Source organism: Cervus canadensis, chromosome 19 (genome assembly GCF_019320065.1).
Source record: "Cervus canadensis isolate Bull #8, Minnesota chromosome 19, ASM1932006v1, whole genome shotgun sequence".
NCBI classification, from domain to species: Eukaryota; Metazoa; Chordata; class Mammalia; order Artiodactyla; family Cervidae; genus Cervus; species Cervus canadensis.
The window spans coordinates 18,233,565-18,247,111 of record NC_057404.1 but is presented as its reverse complement, the minus strand read 5'-3'; the positions used below and the strand labels follow the sequence as shown (position 1 = coordinate 18,247,111).

General features: G+C 38.4%; 1 pseudogene; it reads right to left on the bottom strand.

The window, feature by feature from the left end:
- Nucleotides 1–9,545: 9,545 nt before the first annotated feature.
- Nucleotides 9,546–10,137, bottom strand: LOC122422021 (annotated as a pseudogene).
- Nucleotides 10,138–13,547: the final 3,410 nt, after the last annotated feature.

The window sequence follows — 13,547 nt, the reverse complement described above, 5'->3', positions numbered from 1 at the left end:
GTCCCTATTTCATGTAGAAAGAAAGAGTTAGTCATTCAGTTGTGTCCAGCTCTTTGTGACCCCATGGACTATAGCCTGTCAGGCTCCTCTGTCCATGGAATTCTACAGGAAAGAATACTGGAGTGGGTTGCCAATCCCTTCTCCAAAGGATTTTCCCAACCCAGGCACTGAACCCAGTCTCCTGCATTGCAGGCATATTCTTTACCATCTGAGCCACCAGGGAAGCCCCTATTTCATGTAAGGAAGATTAAAAATTGGAGTACCAATATATCAGTTCCTACTTTTGTTATATAATAGTTAAGTGATTATGCATTAGAACTAGGCCTCATTTTCCCCCTGCTCTAGTTCTTGCCACAGAGAACACATTATCTATCACTTAATTCTCTTCTGTTTTGCTCTGTTTAATTTGGACTGTCAATTTCTACACACTTCCTATGCTTGACCCTCCTGGCACTCATCCCTTTCACAGGTGTGCTGGCCCCATGTATTACTAATTGAATCATCAGCCCTTCAAGGCAGGACAGACATTAATCAATGGAGTGAAGGTTCTATATGGTAAATGTGACCTTTCATTTTTCCAGGTTTCCTCCCCAAAGGTCTCCCATCTTATTTCACTTCATCAGGCAGCCACAGTCACTGGAGGATGTGGGAGATATCAGATAGACCAGATACAATCCCTGCTCCTCTGGTTCGGGTTGTCGCTTCCTACTCTTTTTCCTATGGCTTCATCACTTGGCTTGATACATCTCACAGGGGGTTCTGATTTAGTTGGCTGTGTAACCCTTCAATTCATTTATGAATGATGAACTTGTTATTCAGTATTAATGTCTCCTATGAGCAATCTTGCCTTGTAAAGCTGGGCAGATTATTAAGCCAGAAGTCTGATCTGAAAGAAAATGGAAATGTTCTATTTTGAAATCTTGACTTCCTTTGTTTTATTGAGAACCTGGGAAGTATTGGTTCAGAAACTATCTTCTCTGTTTTAATGAAGTAAAATTTTACATAGGTCAAATAGTTGATTCAACTAATTGAAGTCAAAACCTATGAAACATTCTGGAAGGTAAATCTGAAAAGTGGGAAAGACTTGGATAATCATTGTTGTTGTATTCAGACACTAAGTTGTGTCCAACTCTTTGGGACCCCATGGACTGCAGCATTCTAGGCTTCCTTGTCCTTCACTATGGATAATCATATTGGTGTCCAGATACTTGCATAAACATAGCTTATGCTGCTATTATATAGCAAGCATATACAAAAAGTAACCAGGCCTGACAACAGGATTTTCATCCTCGGAGGAGTAATATATTAGAAGAAGAACCACCTGTTGGCTTTGGAGTCAGACAATGGTGACTTCAAATCATATCTCTGCCACTACCTCTGTCTATATAATCTAGGGAAGACTATTTAACCTCTCTGAACTTCAGGTTCTGCATCTACAAATCAGATAAAGTAACTCCAAATTTATAGTATTGAAAGGATTATGGTGTTGCAAGGATTACAGTATATGTATCTATTGCTATAATATTCATATATACACATATGCCAGTATAAATATATATATATATGTACATAATGTTTATATGCATATTTGTATACACATATATGTATTGATAACAATCCTTATCTCAGACTGGTCCTATTTACAGAAAAAGATTGGTTAATACTATCATTCTTACTTGACCCCACTGCTGTATATGATATATGCTACTCTAATAGCTGCAACATCAGCATTGGGAATGACGTCAACTTTAGAAGTTCAGGGACCGTGTTCCTGGTATAATTCAAGCCAACTGCTAGACATAAAAACCCTAAAGGATTACACACAGAATTCCCTTGAAGAGTCAAATTCCCTGTGCTTATTCATGCATTTGCATTTGTTTATGTTATTCCTACTCCCTCCATCCCTGTATTTCCCTCATGTTAATAAAAAGCTTCTACTTAATTGCAAAAAAAAAAAAAATCATGTTGGATTTTGTTACGAGCTGAATTATACCCTACCAAAGTCGCATTTAAGCACTAATCCCCAGTATCTTAAAATGTGGCTACATTTGGAAGTAGGACATTTAAGAAGGTGACTAAGTCAAAGCGCAGCCAGTATAGCGGCCCCTAATTTAATCTATTTGGTATTCTTAGAAGAAAAGAAAATGTGGTCACACAAAAAGAAACACCAGGGTTGCATGTGCACAGATAAAAGAGAATATGAGGACATAAGAAAGAGCGGCTACCTGGAAGTTAAGGAGAAATGTCTCAGAAGAAATGAACTCTGTTTACACCTGGATCTTGAACAGAGAAAATAAATTTCTGATCTTTAAGCCACCAATTCTGTATTTTTTTTCTTTTTACCTCATCGCTGGAAAACTCACACAAGCTTCATGGGCCACATCAAAATACTACCCTAAAGTATCTAGAATGACATCTAGAAAGTGGTGATTTCTGGTTTGAGTTCTTAAACATAAAATCAGAACTTAAAATTTAGAAGAGATTATGATTGCATCAAGATTGCTGGGAAAAATATCAATAACCTCAGATGTGCAGATGACACCACCCTTATGGCAGAAAGTGAAGAAGAACTAAAGAGCCTCTTGATGAAAGTGAAAGAGGAGAGTGAAAAAGCTGGCTTAAAACTCAACATTCAGAAAACTAAGGTTTTCTGGTCCCATCACTTCATGGCCAACAGATGGGGAAACAGTGCATACAGTAGACTTTAGTTTTGGGGGCTCCAAAATCACTGCAGATGGTGACTGCAGACATGAAATTAAAAGATGCTTACTCCTTGGAAGGAACGTTATGACCAACCTAGACAGCATATTAAACAGCAGAGACATTACTTTGCCAAAAAAGGTCCATCTAGTGAAGGCTATGGTTTTTCCAGTAGTCATGTATAGATGTAAGAGTTCGACTTTAAAGAAAGCTGAGTGCTGAAGAATTAATGCTTTTGAACTGTGGTGTTGGAGAAGACTCTTGAGAGTCCCTTGGACTGCAAGGATATCCAAGCAGTCCATCCTAAAGGAAATCAGTCCTGAATATACTTTGGAAGGACTGATGTTGAAGCTGAAACTCCAATACTTTGGCCACCTAGGGCGAAGAACTGACTCATTTGAAAAGACCCTGATGCTGGGAAAGATAGAACGTGGGAGGAAAAGGGGACGACAGAGGATGAGATGGTTGGAGCATCACCGACTCAATGGACATGAGTTTTGAACAAGCTCCGGGAGTTGGTGATGGACAGGGAGGGCTGGTGTGCTGCAGTCCATGGGGTGTCAAAGAGTTGGACATGACTGAGTAACTGAACTGATGATTACATCAATTTAAATGTTGGTTTCTCCACATCACTGTGTTCATTTTCACTGTAGCTCTTCATTACAATCTGAAATTTAATTCTATCTCTATTTTCTGTAACTCCATCATACTAGAGAATAATCTTAATGAAGGGAGGGAGTGTGTAGTTTGTTCAATACTTTTATTGGGACTGTGAGGAGAGCACCTGGAGGAAAATAAGTGGGCAATAAAGAACTGTTGAATTATCAGATGAAATCATAGAGCTCTGAGTAATTTATCGTCATAAGGTAGTAGGGATGACGTGATTTACTTCTTCATCACGAAGCAGCTAACCACCAAGACAAGCAAAACAGAAGCACCAGAAGTCATCAATTATTTATGATGTTGGATATTCAACTATGATATTAGCCCTTAGACTAGGAAAGATTTTGAAGGGTTAACAATGTTTGAAATATGCTTTGATATTCTTTTAAAATGCAATGTGTTTACCACATATTTGTGAAGTGTGATTCAAGGCCATTGCCTGAAAACTCTGAAGCACTTTAGAGCTTTTATAAAGATGTCTGAGTTTGGGTAAACACTTTCCTGCAGCCTCCAGACACTGTATTTAACTTAAGTTCTAAGTGACCTTTAGACCTGACAAACATCTCTTGCAAAGTGTATTTTAGTTTATTTGAAGTGGGAAGTAAATGACTGATAAATTTTGTTTACATTTCACTACAAAAGAGATGCAAGTTCCTAGCATGATGCTGTTAATTGGCTGGTAAAAATTTATACTGGGTGTTCAAAGAATGAATGTTACAGCAAGTGTTCAATATATCAAAATGAGACTATTTTTGAGAAGCTGAGTTTAAAACCCTCCAAATACATAAATTACTGGTGAACACAATTATAATCTGCTTTTGTCTTTGTAAAACTAAAGAATTTTTGTGACAAATTTTGAAAAATAGTTTGTAAACTTGACACACCTAATTGAATTTACAAGTGTACACTGTATTCTGCTGTACTGCATGGTTAACATATATAGTTTAATTATTTTTATTGTATTCCTCTTTCTCATTAAAATTTCTGCATAATATTTAAAAGCATGGTTCCAAATTTAAGCAGACTATAGTTATAATCCTAGGTCTGCCACTTACCAACTGTGTGGGCTTTCTAATTTTCAATTTTCTTATTGGTACCTATTATTGGTAATAGTTCATATACTTCACAGGTACCCTGAGGAATATACATTATATAATGTATATAACAATGTTAGATGATATTTTCTAACACATATTACATATTCAATAATTTTAACTATTTTTACTTTTGTAGGGATTTTATTTCTGTGAATGTGTATGTGTTTGAGATGCTTAAAGGCTTAGTCTAGACTTCTGGGAAACCCCATAACTAGCACTAGTAAATGCCAAATTAACACGTATACATGCTTTAACTTCAAGAAATTGATAATTTACTCATGAAACTAACACATTATTTTAGGCAATATTTTACAAGTTATTATTTTATTTATGAAAGGTTACATGGTCTTTTTCATGTCTTTTAAGAGAATAGCTCATATCTATCTTTAGGCAAGTGCCACAAAAAAGATAATAGCAGTTTTTTTGGGGGGGTAAAGGAATTCTTACTTTATTTTAAATCACAAGACTCTTTTTGGAAATCATGATCAAAATCTATGCCATAAACAAATCCATCACCTCCAAATGTTTCTTCATGTCCTCTTATTAAAATTATTACTATTACATGTTTTGTATTAAGAGAACTCAACATAAGGTCTCTTTTTAAGGCTAAGCAAATAGTTTGCTTTTATCTGAAAATAAAGTATGCAATTGTGCATAATCTGCTGTAGCAGATTGAATGTTCTAACAGGCTGAGTAGGAAATAGCAATTTACAGGCAGCGATGTTATTCAGTGTTACTCTTGGGGTCAACAAAGGGAGTGACTAAAACGACTGGGAAGAGGCAGAGGTTGGGCTGTGATGAACAACAGTAAAGGTTTTAGCGGACTCCCCGTAGGTCTTTACATTCCTACACTGACTGGTCACTGAATGGAGATTGTCTCAAGGAAGTAGCCTGATCTTGAACAACGTGACTCTCTTCAGATGAGGGCAATCACTGGGAAGAAAGCAGATTCAAAGTGGTACAACATATGATGGGAACCAGGATTTCACATTGATATGCCCATATCTGCACCTCTTGTGTTGTAAAATAGCTTTAATGCAAAGTTATTCAGCATCTTGTGTCAGTAAACTGAACATTCCATTAGTTTTTGAATAGAGGTGCTACATTAGGCCCTTCTTGGAGGAAAAGAAAAAACCATACCCAGGATACATATCAATGTCAATCAAAAAGAGTTGCTGCTCCTTTTGGAGCAGAATGTGTCTAATGCAGTTAGCTTCCACCAAGTGGCTATACAGAGTCTTATAGGGATGGTACCACATTGAGGAGTTAGCATCAGTCTTGGTCCCTGGCAGGTAAACTGTTTAGAGGCAGCAGTGTTCTTAGATCTAAACATCCTTGGTAGCCACAATTATGCAGTCCATGGGTCTATTGTGCCAGTATTGAGGTGTCTGCTGGACAAATTCTGAAAAGATGCCAACTGGCCTAGTCAATCTATTTAGTTGTTTAGTGCTTCTTCTAGGATGTTTTCTAATGGGTGTTGACATGTGATACAAAGATCTTCATAGTTCATACCTATTTTGAATATGCTTATCCTACAAGACTTCATTGTTCTCTTATTTGAATCTTTCCAAACCCTTTATCCCCTAGCATAAATCTACACACATTCTATGGAATGTACACTTCTCTTCCTACACAAAGTAGATGGCCAGGTTAACCATCAGAGGTCTATATACTGAGAGAATTTCCCTTCATTTTTGTCTTTTAGGGTCACCTCTGAATGAGACTAAGGGGTATACACGTCCATTTTAAGATGGGTCATTGATAAAAACAGTGGTAGATGACATGGAAGTCTGGTCACCTGATCATGTTGTTCCACCCTGTTCGTCTGTAATTCTTAATGAATCTCTTTTATAGTACAATGGATTGCTGCCAGACACATAAAGCAGTGGGCTTAAAGAAAAGACAAGTGTGATGGTCAGTTTATTCCCTTAGGACTAAGTCACAGTTTATGTTTTTCAGTCAAATATTAATCGAGGTGCTGCTTTGGAAGTATTTGGTAAATGTGATTGGCATCTATGATCAGCCAACTTTAAGTAAAGGAGACTATCCTAGACAATCTGGGTGGACTGGATCAAATCAATCCACAGTTGCAAGAGAAGAACTGAGATTTCCCTGAGGTAGGAGAAAGTCCCCCTGTGGATCAAAGCCTCAGCTCCTGCCTGAAAAGTTTTGAGCTACCCTTTCTCATCACCTGGCCTATGGATTTCTGACTTGCATAGCCAGCCCCTCAAAACATATAAGCTAGTTTCTTGCAGACATTGTCCCCACCTCTGTTTTTCAAAAGGTATATAATTCTCTGCTACAGAGAGCATGAACTTTACCCAGAATTTTAGTAGTCTGTGCCAGTGATTCTCTCATTGGGACCTGTCATTAACTGTACACCACCTCTTTTCCCTAACACAGGTACCTCAGCACTACTGTATTAGGTCATATGGTCATACGGGCATGCACCAGAGTTTGCAAGCACGTTCCTCGTAGGTGCTACTCAAAGCTGGGAGCACTTTGTCACGTGACATATGGATCAAAACAGCATTCTCAGAGATGGAACATCCCACTCCTAAAACTCAAGAGACGAAACAGACATTACACTTAATTCTTAGTGGCAGGAGGTGCAAAATGCAAAAATTTATCTTTTACATTGGAGAGGATGCCTGGGCATGGTTGAGAACTCCAGACTTGTTCCAAATCTCAGTGGTATCTACCCTCCAAATGTTTATAAGGGTCATCTGATGTCCTCTGCAGGATTTGTCCTCCCAGGATTTCAACTCCCTTGCCCCTCTTGTTTGCCTGGTGTCATTAAGATGAAATCATCTATCTGTGGGGTTTTCACTTGGTCCTGTTGCTGTTGGACTATTTTTTTTTTACAGGATAATAGTGTTATTATAGGCCTATGACAAGTATATTCTAATCTGTCTTAATACTTAGAAATACCATTTCTAACCTTCATTCTTGATAGGGAGGGAAATGTATTTGTAAGATCACTGATTGCATAATATATACCGAGGCTGTGTTAACGTGATCTAGCAAAGATTCCTCATTCCACACAAATGTAATTGGAATTGCTGAGTGGTTGAGATGGCATGAGTCAATACCATCTTCCAGAATCCACCTGGCATTTTTAGAGACATGAACAGAGTGGAGATATAATGGGCATCACCACCCCAAGAATAACATTAACCTATTCCATTTCCTCCAAGCTATGATATTGCTTTTTTCTATTTTGGCTTGGGGTGGTGGGCTTTAGAAAACTGCCACTTGACCTTCCAACTATGAATAGGTCTTACCTCACAGGATAAGGAGTCAATGTGGGGCCTGCCAACTACCAAATATGTCCATAAGATTTTATAACTGGGGATATATTATATTATGTTTGGACAAGAAAACTGGTATTAGGTGGGTTTATGGATGAAGTGGACCCAATGTGGGCCACACCTGGCCAAGATTCCATTTATTGCCTGGCCTCCATAAATTACACTCTCACAAAAGGGCTTGATGATGCTTTAGGCCTCTGGTTGTCTATGCCAGTTTGGATTTTGTGTCTTCAGTATCTTTTGGGTATTCTACTTTCCCTACAGTAAGTTCAGTAGGGAAAGTACTCAGTGGCTACAGATTTCCTTGAAGAAGGAATGGGGGGAATAATGGCCACATTTTCTTGCTACAGTATTGCAAGGGTTCTTTCTTCTGTAAACTCAATAACTACAGTATGTGAGTTCTGGGTCTGAAAACTGACTTGAATTCATAAATTAGGCAAGGTGTTGTGACTTTTAGCTGGTGTGGCCCCTCTTAGATTTCTGATCATTAATCCTTATTTTATTGTTTGCATAGATCGAGAGATGCTCTCAATACCTCTGTTTTGCTCATAAGGACAGCATGTTCTATTACCCAATTCCATAGCTCTCCAAATTTTTATGGAAACTCTACTGGTACAGCAAACCTATTGAGGATAAAAGCTCAAGTTTCTTAATCTTCTTTGAGTTTCTGCTACTTTTATGATTAAACTGGATTTTCCTATCCCCTGACAGGATAAGATCGGAGCCTCTTTATATTGATATATTGTCAAGGAGGGCCTCTTAGAATTTAATTGTTCACTCTTTCATTTTTTTCCCCCTCTAAATCAACAATTTCCCTCAAAATAGTTATCCATTTCCTTTGCCTTTGCCAATACTATTTTGGTGCACTTCTTAATCCTCGATACATTATTTCTATCAGTGCATTCCCTTCCAGCACATACCAGTTTCTAACAGTAAAAGTTTTAACGAACTTCGCTATCGCTGCCTGCCAAGAGATCTGAATGCTCTGTCTGCTGCCGACAGGTGATTCAGTAGGCTTCCTAGGACCACTTAGAGCACTAACTATTGCAGACTGTGTTTCCCAGCTTCTGAGACAGAGATTTGTGTACAGGAAGCTTACTGACTCAGTATCTGTAACAAAGCAAAGAGCAGAGAAATGGGTAGAGTGAGACCTTAGGCTATGTTCAAGTCACATCTACGATGAGCTCTGGGCTCGGTAAGGCCTTGCAGAGTCGTCTTGTATGGGAACTTACCTTACAGAGTTGGCTCTCTGTATCCTAAGGCAATTGCTGGGAGACGGGAATCACCTAAAAACTGCCAGAAATCAAATCCCCAGCAGGCAGGAAGAGGCACGCTTACTCTCAAAGGACACACACGTGTGCGCTTCTTCCTCCCCGTGTACCTCCTTGCGTATGTGCGTAATGCGTGCGTGAGTTACGGCGTGAACTCCGCGTTGAGCATGCGCTCTATCGGCTTTTTCCCACCCCCTTCCGTAAGTAGGGAATTTGGTTATAAATCCCTGTGTGACTTTTCACTCTACCTTGCTTTCTTTTCTGAAAACGACCCCTCATACATATGTTAAGACAAACTATGTAATTGTAGAAAGAATTTTAGAGAATTAAAGAAGGGTAGTTTGGTTTACCTTAGGTTTCGCCCAACTCTCCGAGGTTGTGGTGTCCGTTCTCATTTGAGTACATGTCAGAATATGAACTAGGACAAGGATAAGGAAGAGTTTCTCTCTCGATTTTATAAGGTATCTTTTTTTTTTTTCTCTCTCATGATTTTGCTTTTATTTTTATTGGGCTATAGGTGATGGGTTGGGAAATACCTCTGCAAGGTAGGCGCCACCAGGGAAATGTCCATTCTTCTTTTCCTGGGATAGCTTTTGTAGCTTTTTCTTTCTCTTGGAGCCACTATCCTTGCCGGCAGCAGCATCTTCAGGTCCGCTGCCAAGTGGCTCCTCCCTGGAAGATAATTTCCTGTTTTCCTTAGGGACACTTTTATGTCTTGACTCCTAGGGACCCCTAACTGGTTCTTCTTTGAAAAAGATTTCTTCCTCTTGGGAAGATTCCACTTCCAGCTCTCTCTTCAAGATCACTGCTAACCAGTTTCTCCTTGAAAAATCATTTCTTTTCCTTGGGTTTGGAAAAGGAGACAGATGGGTCTTCCATTCCATTTTCCTGAGGAGACTCCTGGCACTTTTTCTCTTTCTTTTTTTCCAGTCTTTCACTTGTCTCCTCACCCTCCTCTGGAGTACTCCTGCTATTTTCTGAAGATTCCAGGGCAATTGCAGCCAGCCACTTCTTTTCCTTCTCAAAGTGCTTCATCTCCTGTTTCTTAATAATCTCAGCAGCTGCTTCCTCTGTCTGAACCATCGCCTCATTCATGACATCCAGATTCTTTAATGGAATCTTTTCAATCTAAAAGGACAGCCGCTCCTCAACTTGTTCTCAAAGCTTCTCCCCAAATCCACTGGTGAGTACTTAAGATACACAGTCAGTTCATGAGGTAATATTGCATTTGTTTGTCAGGTATCCAGAGATGCGGTGGACTAAGGTAGAATGGAAAATGAGTCCATGTTTTGGGGTGTTACACCTTATCTTCAGGGCTCTGGAAACTTGGTATGTTTGCTGGGCCTAGGAAATTACTCAGACATCAACACTGGCCAGGGTTAGCATGTCTTTTAAAATATAACACCATAAAATATTTTATTTGAAACTTTGTGAATCTCTAGAAGATGTCAAATGCTCATATTTAAATGTAAGTATGTATGCTCATCCTAAACTAATCTAGATGCACTCTTCTTAGCTCTGGTGTCTCAGTTACTTTCATTAGGAGGGACTTCTAAGATCTGAATGTAGACTGAGGTACTGGCAGTTTGGTGGGGAGGAGGTTTAAAAATCATTAATGCTATCTTCTGTTACTTTTATTCTTAAACAGCATAATATTTTAAGATGAGTTATTTTGAAGGTATTTTCTGAAATAATAGGAGGATATTATAGCCACCCCCTCTACAAAAAGAGGGTACTTTTCTGTTGCATGAAGTTTGTGGATGTAGGATAGCATATGTGGCATTATCCTCAGAAATAGCATATATAACACAGGTGAAAGTGACTCTAACTCTCATTTGAACTAGGTTTAGAGGTAAGAGAAAGAGTTTATTCTTTCTTTTTTTTAATGCAGTTAACGTCCATGCTAGTGAAATTCAATATAAAGAGTCACTTGCATTTGCTCACCATATAAAATGACACCGACTGCTTCCCAGCTTCCATATGTAGGTGAACACGTTCATCTCAAGTGCTGTCATATGTATTTGCCCCTGTGAAGATTTTTTAGGTTCTGCTCTCAAGTCAGCAAGTTGCCTTCGATGCCAGTGGTGCTATTTTATCATGTTGTTTCCCCACAATAAATTCCAGTCCTTCCTTGGCTTGGCTGTGACCACCTGTTCTCCCACACCTGTTTCAATTTATAAATCATATGCTGTAGTCACAGCTGAGAACCGCTGTAGACATGATGTGATTTCTTATAAATATTTCATAAATTCAAAGTTTCCTGCACTTCAAAATATTTTGAAGGCACTGGTTTTACTGAAGAGCTCAGAGACTGATGTACACTCTTTGTTATGATCATTATGCAAGCAAAGAAAGATGAAGTTTACAGCCTTGTAAAATAACTTGCACTGATACTGAAATAGCACTATATTGGTATTTATGCTTTTAAACAAACAGAACTGCAGCCTATGGTAAAATAATTCAAGTGAAGTAATTGGTCTGAAATGTACATATGCTCAGGAAATCCAGGGAAACAGATGTTTTCACATTGCGTTTCCTACGTGGAATAAGAGACATGCGTCACAAGACTGTCAGATACTTACCGTGTATATTAATTGGCACTCTGTTGTTATTAGTATTTTGAGAATGTAAATTAAGTGAATTTTACAAATCATACTTTGTAAGTAATGAAACCTAAAATTCAGCTTGCTTAAGTAATAAAGAAAATTGCCGAGCCTATTAACAGCTAAGTGTTAGTTGCTCAGTCATGTCCAGCTGTTTGTGACCCCATGGTCTGGTCTGTCCATGGGATTCTCCAGGCAAGAATACTGGAGTGGGTTGTCATTCTCTGCTTCAGGGGATCTTCACAACTTGGAGCAAACCTGGGTCTCCAATATTGCAGGCAGATTCTTTACCATCTGAGCTACCATAAGAGATCTATTGAATTTAAGGTTTGGATTGATTCAAGAATAAAAGAACTGTGATCTGGACTCCGTTTTTCTCCCTCTTATTCTCAGTTTTGTTTTTAATAGTACAGTCCTACCTTTATATTTAGAGAATGTATGCTGTTATTTCATCAGTCTTAATTCTTTCCTGTTTAAGTGCAAAAGAATTTCATAAGGTAGCCCTGCAAAACAAATAAACAATAGTAAAAGCCAAGAGAACAACAACGAAGAAACCTCCTTTCTCTCCAGAAGTCTTAGTAAATATTTTCTCTCATCTCATTTAGATTGTAATCTAAATGACTATTTATGACATAACTATTTTGAACCAAGGAATGAGGTATGCGAAGCCAGTCAGTACCTAACCCTAGGAATTCATCCCTCTGAGACCACGTTCTTGATAATAGGAAAGAGGCAAATTTCCCAGCAGAGGATCAAATTACTTTTTTAGGGTGAGGGTGGTTGCATGTGAAAAAAGTCAATTTGTATCTGCACTTGTCTCTGTGTATACCTATAGATACATACATATGCAAGCACAGTTGGGATGATACTGTATTTTTCTGTCTTGTTACTTAGACTTGGAATTTTATCACAATTTTTTTTTCATTTCAGTGTATAGCCTACAAAATTAGATTTTCTAAATAAATGAAGACCAGCGATTATTGTTACGTTGATCACTGTTACATTGATGGGTACATAATATAGGATATTTTGATCCTATTTGACTAGACATTTTTGGAAAGACATGATAGTAAACAGATGAGCCAAACAGTTTTGATGTAAAGACATATTTCTCAATGAAACAGGGACGTCCTTGTAGCTCAGACAGTAAAGAAAATGCCTGCAATGCAAGAAACTCAGGTTCGATCCCTGGGTAAGGAAGATCCTCTGGAGAAGGGAATAGCAACCCACTCCACTATTGTTGCTTGGAGAATCACATGGACAGAGGAGCCTGGTGGGCTATAGTCTGTGGGGTCACAAAGAGTTGGACACGACTGAGTGACTAACGCTACTTAATGAAACAGGACTTGACCAGAATAAATGTAATAGCAATATAGTACCTACATTCTCCCTTCATTGTTGTATGTTTTTAATGGATAAATTTCTTTTTTTGTGGCAGTGATACAGTTCATATTTTTCTTTTATGATTTAATTCTTTATTTGGTTTATTTCTTTATTTGGCCACAATTCTTTTATTCTTGAACCATCCTGGCCTGAAATTAGACAGATCCACCTCTTGTCTGTTCAGTCAGGTACTTCTCTTTATTATTTAAGCCAGTTTTGTTTTAGGTTTCTGTTGCTTGCAAAGAATGACTTTTAAATGTTTTCAGTTCATTTAAATTCTTAAAAATGACAAACTGTCCTCTGAGTAATACTTATCACTATGGCAATGATAGGCCAAGCAGAGGTTCATATGCAAGTTTTGCTTTTGTCGGCAGACGTAACCATGGAATGTTGGTTTTGAGAAGTTTTCTCAGAAATCATCTGGGGGTGGGGACCCATGTTGAGCTCCTTTCCAACCATATTTGGCCTTGCTGATTCCTTCACATATCTCATTCACATATCACTTATAGCCGCTTTCAC